At 39.2% G+C, this 10409-nt stretch overlaps 1 protein-coding gene across 2 annotated transcripts in view; it reads right to left on the reverse strand.

Moving 5' to 3' along the window:
* The window catches only part of tspan9a (tetraspanin 9a), a 238864-nt gene extending 234641 nt beyond the window's left edge, over window positions 1-4223 (reverse strand). For both annotated transcript variants that reach the window (XM_017687258.2, XM_017687202.2), the window contains exon 1: window positions 3982-4223. The gene's annotated coding sequence lies outside the window, so the exon portion shown is untranslated. The remainder of the gene's footprint in view (window positions 1-3981) is intronic.
* Window positions 4224-10409: the final 6186 nt, after the last annotated feature.

A 10409-nucleotide genomic window follows, 5' to 3' on the forward strand; every position in this document is an offset into this window, starting at 1 on the left:
TTATCTATTCCCAATTTCCACTTTTTAAAAGGACCACTACACTTAAAAAGTAATACACTGTATTAAATTCGAGTCAAATGTACACATCAGGAATAAAAATACACTGCATCATTTTTGTCTCAGTTTACTTTTGAGACTGTATAACACATTTTATTAATGTTGAAATGTAAAGTATACAATTAGATCACTTTTTTCCAGCGCAAAACAGCCCTATTTTTCAATCTGCTGCACTCTACTAACTGCACTCAGTCAATTTAGGTTAGAATTTTTTTCAACCTCATATACACAAGAACACTTTCCACGCATTCTCTGCACTCTGACAGTGCTAACTGCTGCTAGGAGTTTACATAATGTACATACATGATTTATTTAATGTTTACACGACGTTTTGTAAATGATGTCTGGTATTTTCTGTTTGCATCGTTTCTTGTGTAGCGTACTGTATAGTTTATTGTCTGTATTTCATGAATCGGAGACCCTCTTCTTGTCCGATGCTGTTTTGTGTAAAATGTAGCAACATGTATGCAGCTGTAATTTACAGGGAGGTTCACTCGTTCACTGGTTCAGATTGCTTCATCCTAACAAGAGTTACAGAAGAATATTCGGGGCCACTTTCGAGTGAATCTGTGTGCACAAACACCCACAGACCCCCACACACCCACACATATATGTATATATATATATACACACACACACAGAGATGCGGGCAGAAATGAACGGTCGATTATAATAAAGTGACAAAATATTATTAGTCAGACAAGCTGGCTAAGTGTAACTGGTCCATGTGCCTTTCTGAGAGGAGCGACTGCCTAGAATTATAAAACCATTCTGTCCAAAATGAATATAATGAAAACAAACCTTTTGATTACACTATCTGTGACGTAAGCCACTGCATGATGTCATTTTGTGATGTACGTCATGTAAGACTGGTTATGTCATACAGTTTACTCATTTTCTGCTCTGTCACAGCAAACATGCTGGCAGTCCAGAAATGTCCAGTGCACTCACAAAAACAGAGCCACTCTTGTTCCTGTCAGTGGCCAGAGCTCACTGCCTGCTCTGAGCAGCCTGGCACTGCAGGCTTGCGCCAATGAGGTCAAAGGGAGAACAAAACTGTTGATTTAACACACAGCTCGGTCATTGTGATCCTCCAGCACAGGATCTGTGTGTGGATTCATTCAGCCAACCACAGAAAAAGGGAACGTTCATGAACATCAGGGTGGAAAAGTGGAGTAATCACCATGATGAGTGTGACCCATCGATGCTATAAACAGCGTGAAGTGTGCTGCTGCTTTTAACCGCCTCTGAACATCAATGACGTATCTACAGAGGACACAGTTAGCATAGTCTGACAGGCATTAAACAATATTTTACTATGATGAGCTTTACTGGCATGTGCTGGCTTCTTTCGCCACCTCGATGAAGTCGGTTCAAAAGTAAACAACAATGAGAACCAGCTGGAAGGTTTTGATTTGATTGAGTTCAGTGCTGGGTGTGGTGGGCTTAATGACAGGCTGCACTCATTTGAAGAAGGGGCATGACGGAGCAGATATACAGTATATTCATCCAGTTGAAAGCTTTAGACACGTGTCGCATGCATAGCTCAGGACAGAGGCAGGAAGCGGACACCAATTTCTTTCAGTGGAGGGCCAGAGAGGGCAGCAACCTGGGGGCTGCCTGCCAGGAAAGGAATGTGGGGTCAGGATTAGTGAGGTTCAAGCTCATCTCTCAAAAAAGTCCCATTTTGAATCTATACAGGGGTGAATCTGAAAGGGTTACACTGCAGAAAACACACATTTGCTAAACCAACATGGTAAAAAGTGGGATGGGGTCAGGGAAGGACATCATGAAGGAGCCATTTTTGCCATCGCTTAGTGAAATTCAGAGGCACTTTATATACATTTAATAACATTGTAACTTGGTGAAAATACATTAAGTTACAGAATTTTTAAATACATTTGTACATGTTCATTTCTAAATTCATAAACACGTTTTGGGGGGCATTTGTCTCTGTATTCATCTCTTAAAGGCTGAAAATATAGTGGTGTTTTTTGCCTTTGCCCCTGTTTATTTCTGGCTCAAACTTTTCCACACAGGGACCTCTGCCTCCGTTATCAGCGATGTTAGACTTCCATTGATTTTCACTGACCCGTTTAACTTTATTCAGGCATAAATTTCCAAGCAAATGATTAAATATTGCACCCAGTAAGTGAGGAGTCAAAAGAGTGAGAAGTCCAATGAGCAGTGCTGATGTAAGTCAGTGATTCAACAAGTTTTAAAAGGCTCATGAAGTGCAATATTCACTTCTCAAGAACAAATATAGCACCAACTGGTAAATTCTCTAAGAGATGTATCATATGACCCTCAAAATAAGCATCAATGCCTGCAATGCAAAGGATCACAAAGTGATATTTACTTAAATAAGATATCTACAATAAGATATTGAGTAGACACACAATGGCCCTAACCTGCACTTAAACTGAGGGCTGCAGAAGCGTCTGTGAGAAAGAGTCACTGCCACAGAAAGCAACAGCCTAGAGTCTCTCGTCACATTCGCTGTATTGATCGTTACTCAGCTGTTGCCTCTCAAAGTGCTGAGAATGCGTGATTTAATTCCTCACATACCTCATGTCTGTCTATGTGCTCACACATTCCTCTCCATGATTTTTGGATTTTGTTCTGAGTCACTCATGATTAGACAGTTGGGTAATGCATGACAAACAGAAAACAGACAAAACAAGCACTTTTCTCTAAAGTAGTGGGCAATATGACAATATTAGTGATATTGTGATAAATACTTATTTATATATTATAAATTAGATATTAGTGATAATACTGTGATAAATTACATCCCAGATTAGCTTTTCTGAGTGTATCAAGAATAAAGTTAGTACTTAAAGAACACTGGCTGAGCATATATTTCATTACAAAAAGAGCACATGTAATATAAAAATAATATAAAAACATAACAAAAACCTCATATCCCCAAAATAATGACGTTACAGGAGAAGAAAACATACTTTCATGACCTGAGTTTCCAAGTTTCCAAGTAATTTCTTTTGGTCTCCACATCATGATATGTATACAAATAGTATGCGTATATATATCCTTAGTATACAGGTATGACAATGAAATTATGTCAACTGAAAAAACAACAACAATGGAGATAAGAGGTTCTGTTCCAATATGTAGGCGTACACACACACACACATACACACACACACACACACACACACACACACACACACACACACTATATATATATATATATATATATATATATATATATATATATATATATATATATATATATGTATGTGTGTGTGTGTGTGTGTGTGTGTGTGTGTGTGTATATATGTGTATATACATGTGTATACATGTAGGTATGTGTGTGTATACACACACACACACACACACACACATACATATATATATATATATATATATATATATATACACATATACACACACACACACACACACACACATATATTCACAGTGAGCAACAAATATTTTGCCACATTGCCAACCCCATTCTGTAGCAATACTGTAAGAAGATGTCTATGGTACTGTATAATACTTTTATTCCTCTTATTTAATTAAGAGGGGAAGAGCTCGTCCACAGTAAAGGTGCCTTCACTCTCTAATTGGGCTTAAGAAATAACCAGTGAGTAAAAAGCAGCAAGTTACGAGTTGAAGAGATAATATTGTTTCAATAGGTGTGCAGGAGGTAAACAATGCAGCTTCCAGGCTAAAGTCAAATACAACAGCTGACGCCGGCTGTCTGAAAGCATTCGCGTGAACAAGATTTCTCACCGTGTTGCTTTCCGAAATGTCAGACTACAGAGCCGAAAAAACCAAGTGGTTCCAAACTTTAAAGCTGGCAACTTGTTCTGCTGAGGAAAGACAACTGCCTCAGAGTGGACGACGTCTCTGAAGAGCTCAAAGAGTGAACTGAAGCGAACTGAAATGTTGTACTACCTGGTCGGAGTCCTCCTCGAAGAGACCTGAAGAGCTTGTAGAAGTGCTGTCTGTCAAACCGAGGCCAAAAAAATCACCGCTGTCTGTCTGGCTTTGTCTTCCATGAAGTTCGCCAAACTACTCGAACAGGCTCCACTCCCCCTTTAACCAGCGCGCTGTGGGTAGTTCCTACAGTAGCTCCTCCAGACTCCAGCTCTGAAGCTTTGAAGCAGAGGCAGTTCCCAAATCCTCCCCGAGTTCAGCGGGACAGCGGGGCTTCACTGGAAGCGGAAATGGAAACGGCTGCGAGAGGAGGCTTAGTGACTCCTACAGGCAGCCGCGGCTTTATCTCAGAGCAAGGCTACAGGAGGGCCAGCACTCCTCCTCTCACTAAAACCATATCATTTTAACCGTAAGACCCTTTTCTGACGGACGTAGATCGGCTTACACGGTGATAAACTCTGAGCGTTTCCTTGTTGTAGTAAAGTTTATACTAAGGCAGTACCTGAGGTGATTTTCTCCCTGCAACAAGTCTGGCTTAAAGGGGAACTCCACCAATTTTTCAAAATGTCTCTATGACTAACTGGTTTAGATGTAAAAGAAATCATTCAGAGTGGTCTGATGTTCTGTGCCTCTTTCTAGAGTAAATTAATGAGTCAGAAGTATTTACAGTGGTGGTTATAGGAACCAGTTTATTGGCTTTAATATTTCCCTCACAAAAAAGTTATTACACAAAAGGTTATAAAAAGGCTGCCTGATGCCTGAGACAGTGCTTTGGCTTAAAACATCTTTCACCCATTTTTTTCCCAGCTTTTACACTATTTTACCATCAGAACGATGCATATAAAAACACATTTAGGTTCACTGGTGGTTTTGGAGAGTCATTTAAATGGCAATATTTGTGTTGTGGACATGGCAACCCCTGGTTCCTATCACCAACACTGTAAAGGAAAATGAGCCTATAACTTTCTCTACAACATCCCATCTTACAACAAAATGCTGGCAGCAGCGAAATTCAATTATTTGAAAAATTGGTGGAATTCCCCTTTAAGACATCTGGTTAAATGTCATGTTGGCTGACTATGGGGACCAGAAGTGGCTAGTAGTTACATTCATTCACCTAGAAGTGCCTTTTTTATTGGATATGTACCTCTGAAATATTACTTCTCCTCAGGAATGATTGAGTGGAAAAGAATCTACGCTTTGCTGAATCATCATGAATGAGAATTTTTTTATATGTGTGTTTTAATTTGTGCTTTGTTGGTGACATTTGTACTGCTCAATAGTGTGTCACATCTCTGACCTCATTTCAGCAAGTTCATCATTTTATTTTAGACCCAAAGTACATAAAAATTGAGGAACAGAACAGACTTCTTTTTCGCTGCTGACAGACGCTGTAAATGCTAAGCAGCTCCTGTGGTTTATAAGCTACTCAGCACTCAGGTAGTGTAGTTTTTCAGCTTCTGTACTTTTCTGTAGGCTAGTTTTGGTCCATGTACAGTTTTAATTCAATTAAGTTTCAAGGCAAATTTGAAGGACCTTTTAACATGAATAATTGGTTGTAAACCATCATTATGTCAAGCTGTCATTTGGTAGAATGAGGAAGAAAATGGGGTCCATTTGTTTTCCATATAGTTTCATTTTTCCTCCTCAGTTTTTTTTTGAAAAATGACTCCATACTCAATCTTCTGATTTCTCCATTTTTTGCATCTTGCAATAGAAAGTGAAAGAATGTTTTTACTTCTACTTGAGTCATTATTGGGCAAAGGTTACCTTACTTTTTTCTCAAGGGTTTAGATTACTCTATCCTGATGAGGAGTTGGGGACAAATACAGCAACCATAAATCTGTCCACTGTCAAAGCCTGAAGAGGCTCATTTCCTCACATCTCACATTTATATTCCTCTAGCCATCCACACTCATTATAAGCATTGTTACTGAGTCTTCTTAATAAGAGCAATGTATCCAGAGATGCCCTACTATTCCTGTGATTACAGAAGATGAGCTGATCATTCTTCTAATAACCCAGATTTCCTTTACATTCTGCATAATATGGGCCTGTTTTTAGTGTGTCACTGACCAGGAGACATGGCTCTTTGTGTGTGGCTGTGAATGAATGATGTGAACATGCCCTCTTCAAGATATCAAAATGAATACTGCATGGCAGTCACTTCAAAGCAGCTTGTTTCTTTTTACATTCAATATGAGTCTGCATGAGTAATATTTTCTATATGAGCAAAAGCATGACTCAAACATTTCCCCACATGTGTATGCAAAAGGCCTGAGACGGGATGTATTATCACTGCCAAAGATTCCTTATAATCTATATCTAATATCAAGGGTAATATAGGGTTTCTAAATAGTGATAGACATGCCTAAGGGAACATAGTGTTACCTGGAGTAGTGTGTATATAACTGCATAAGTTTCTTTGTATGCACATATACCCAGGCTTATTGTTCAGTAACAAAAGCTTAAATGATGCAACATGCTTGTTATTATTAAATGACCTATTGACAGGTCAGTGCATGCTAAGCTGTTAAAGACCACAGTGTTTTATAATGGCCATAGGTCATTTAAACAGACAAGACAAAATTATGATTACTTGTAATATAAGTGTAGTCTTCTGTTTATTAAAATTCTAGATATAGTTGTATGCACACTCAAATCACATGCACTTAATTTGGTCATATTACACATTTAATTGATTGTTTAAGTGACATCACCCCCCCCCCCCCCACCACCGCCCCACATTTAAATTGCAATCATGCATTAGAAATTGTAGAAATGATCCATATTTAAAGTTTGTTCTATGATATTTTGTTCATTTTCATTCACAAAAAATTATACCGGATTTTCACATACATCTGTAATTGATAAGCATACTGAACTACAAAGAATTCAATAGGGTTAGGATCATGGTTTTCCCAGCTTGGGTCCACCTCCCCTTGTGTCTTACCCTGTTTCATCTTCCAGCTCCACCTCTGGCCTGTCCCTGCTCCAGCTAGTCTCTTCCATTAATCTGCCTTCTCGTTCAGGTTTTCCCAGCTGTGTCTAGTTAGTCTCTCCCTGCGTATATGTAGCCCCTGCGTTTCCCGCGTCTCAAAGTCAAGGCTGCGGCTGAGGTAAGAGAGACTTTGTTAGCCCTAATATCCGAAGGCTCCTCTTCAGTGTTCAGTCACATACAAACGAGACTGCCTGTACAGACATGACTTGTGTAGCGTTCAAATCTTAAAAAAAGCTTTACAAAGAAATTTACGTCATTACATAATTCTTTCTAATTGGGCCAGCATCCACCATTTTTCAAATGCTTGTGCAGGGCATGTGAAGCATGATTAAAGGACTGAAATATGAGCCTTTTAAATGGTCAGAAAACAAAGGTGCACTACGCTACCACGGTCAAAGGACTCTATGAAACGTGACAGCCTTCAGTGACGTAAATGGCCAAGAAACGCAGCCTTCCTTGACTGCAACCTTAGCTTTAAGACCTGTCTAGTGTCTTTGTCAGATCTTGTGTGCGTTTGCTATGATCTCATCTGTGTTTTCGTTTTTTTCTCCTTGCACTTGCTTGGTTAAACTAGTACTTTTTGCATATTAGCTTAAAGTTTTGTTCAGGTTCTTTCATTTGTTTTTGTTCAAGTTTTTTTTATAGTTCTTTAAGCTTTGTGTTGCCCGTCACTCTCTCACCACAACATATATTCCCACAGCGCGAGCAGATTAACTGAAAGGCCCAAAGTTTTGCACATGCCAAAACATTTTAATAACTGCCTTACCAATACAATTTAGATCACTGTTTATATGCACTCCATGAGGTAACCGAAAGGTACCATCATGGTATTTGTCTTCCACATGTGCAGGACTGTTTCCTTTAAGACCTTGTTTGTGTACCCATGTTTCGTTCCTGAACCTGCGAGGAAAATGCAGCCTAATCTGGACAAGGAAGCAGCAGTGATCAGCTCATCCGCTCTCAATTTACTTGCAGTCAGTCACCACTTCTATTAGTAATAACTAGCTATGAGCCTCATGGGTGTTCCTTCTGCTACCAGAAATAAAAACATTACTCTCATTATCATCAGAGTCCCCTGACTCTGATCCCCTGAGAAGAGCAGGAGAGTTTACACCACGCTTTTGTGAAATTAGTCCATAAGGCGGAGCCTATCCGTAATCATCTTCTGTTAGTTTTCTTTCTAAATGATGGTGCGAAGGAGTGCAAGCTGAGACACTGAGCAACAGTGATCAATAGTGTGAATAGAAAGAGGACTCAGCAGTTAGGCATCGTGGGAGTTGGAGGAGTTTATAAAGCAGGATCATTAGGGGTACGTATGTTAAACGCCTGGTAAAGAGATTTGATTTGAGTGCTGCACCCACTCCTTAAACAAGACGTTTACACACTGCACTTAAAAGCTACTCAAGCAGCACTTAACAGTCCCTGAGAGAGAAGGGCATTCATTTAGAAGATTTCAGCAAAGTGGCAGTATATTTTGTAGACGAACAGCATAAATCCAAGAGAAACCCAGCACTGTTGGAGAGAAATCAGAGCAAAGCAGCGCCATAGCTTTATGAAGGAAGGTAAGAGAGGGAGAGAAACATATATTTGATTTTCTGGGAATAATTTAGTAGAGATAATAGAGTATTCACAGAGGTGAGTGGAGTAGCCTATATACAAGTACAAGTATTGTTAATTTCCTAAGACAAACACCGACATAGAAGTAAAAGTACCTTTCCAATATAGCTGCAATAGAAGTATAACAACAGCGAATTAAAAACTGCTTACATTCTGCTTGGGAATTCTACCAATTAAGGAAAACCTGCATATGAGTTATTGTTATGTAAACAAGTCATTTCATTTGAAAATGAGCTTGATGTGGTTTGATGAGAAACTTATTAAGTCGGAATTGTTCACAGTGGTGGCGAAAAGAACCAGACATCAGAAATATTTCATGTGAAAGCTACCTCACAGAGTTATTGCACTAAATGATTACAAGTGCACTTTATGGACAAAAGTATTGGGACAGCTGTATGTTACACTTACAGGAGTTTTTCTGACATCCCGTTCGAAATCCATAGGCATTAATATGGAGTTGGCCGCCCCTTTGCAGCGGTAACAGTTTCTACACTTCTGGGAAGCTTTCTGCAAGATTGTCGAGTGTGACTGTAGGAATTTTTGCCCATTCATCCAGAAGCCCATTTGTGAGGTCAGTCATTGTGAGGTCCAACACTGATGTTGGACGAGAAGGCCTGGCTCACAGGCTCCGCTCTAATTCATCCCAAAGGTGTTCTAACGAGTTAGGACTCTGTGCAGGTCAGTCAAGTTCTTCCTCACCAAACTCACCCAACCATGCCTTTATGAACCTTGCTTTTCCAGGCACTGTCATGCTGGAACAGAAAAGGGCCTTCCCCAAACTTTTCTAACAAAGTTGGAAGCACACAATTGTCCAAACTGTCTTAGTATGCTGAAACATTAAGATTTCCTTTCACTGGAACCAAGAGGCCTAGGACAACCATTTGTCTATTGAGACTGCAAGGCTATGTGAATAGTTTTATCCACCTATTAAGAATGTATGTGACTGAAACGCCTGAGCTCAGTGATTAGGATGGGTGTCCCAATACTTTTGTCCATATAGAGTATGCTGTCTGATATGCTTGAGATATTGTTTCATGATCTTTCTAACATAACAATTTGGCTTAAAACCCATTTTTAAAAATACTGTCATGGTGGAGAGGACATTGTAGGGCAAAAAGATCTTTCTCCAAAGAAAGATTATTTTTTCAGTTTTACCATTACCCGTATTAGATATTTAAAAGTCAGATGAACTGTAGGTTCACTGGTCATTCTGGATAGTAAAAAGTGGCTATATATGCATTGTAGACATGGTGGTGCCTGGTGCCCGTCACCATATCATTGTAAAGACATATGAGTCAGTACATTTCTGTACAATTAGCCATTTCAAACCAAAACTCTCTGAATGAAAACTGAATGTCTTGGTCTAAAATAAAAACACTACAGCTCAGTCACAAATGTACCAGCCACAAAGCAGCACAGATGCAGAACCAACAAAAACATAGTGAAATTAAAATTGAACAAAAATGAAAAAAAGATTGGTAATTAAAGATTTTATAGGACTGTAAATGCGAACTTGCATATGAGAGAGAATGTAGCAGCAGCACTGTATACATTATATTCACTATCAGTGTTTCCTTCATGGTTCTTTTACTATGGGGGGGTTAGTTATCAGAGTGAGATCCGCTGAGAAAACCTGAATACTTTTTTGTTTACAGACAGCCTTTGGCAATCTTTTAAATTAATCCTATAGGAATTATGCATATGATAGCGTGTTTGGGCATGATGCCGGCTTCCGAGCGATGCGAGTTTCATGCCTGATTAGACGACGTTCTATTGCTGTAAATAACACCTCCTGCACAATTATTCCACATCATTTCAGCTATAAACA

Source organism: Pygocentrus nattereri, chromosome 7 (assembly GCF_015220715.1).
Source record: "Pygocentrus nattereri isolate fPygNat1 chromosome 7, fPygNat1.pri, whole genome shotgun sequence".
NCBI classification, from domain to species: domain Eukaryota; kingdom Metazoa; phylum Chordata; class Actinopteri; order Characiformes; family Serrasalmidae; genus Pygocentrus; species Pygocentrus nattereri.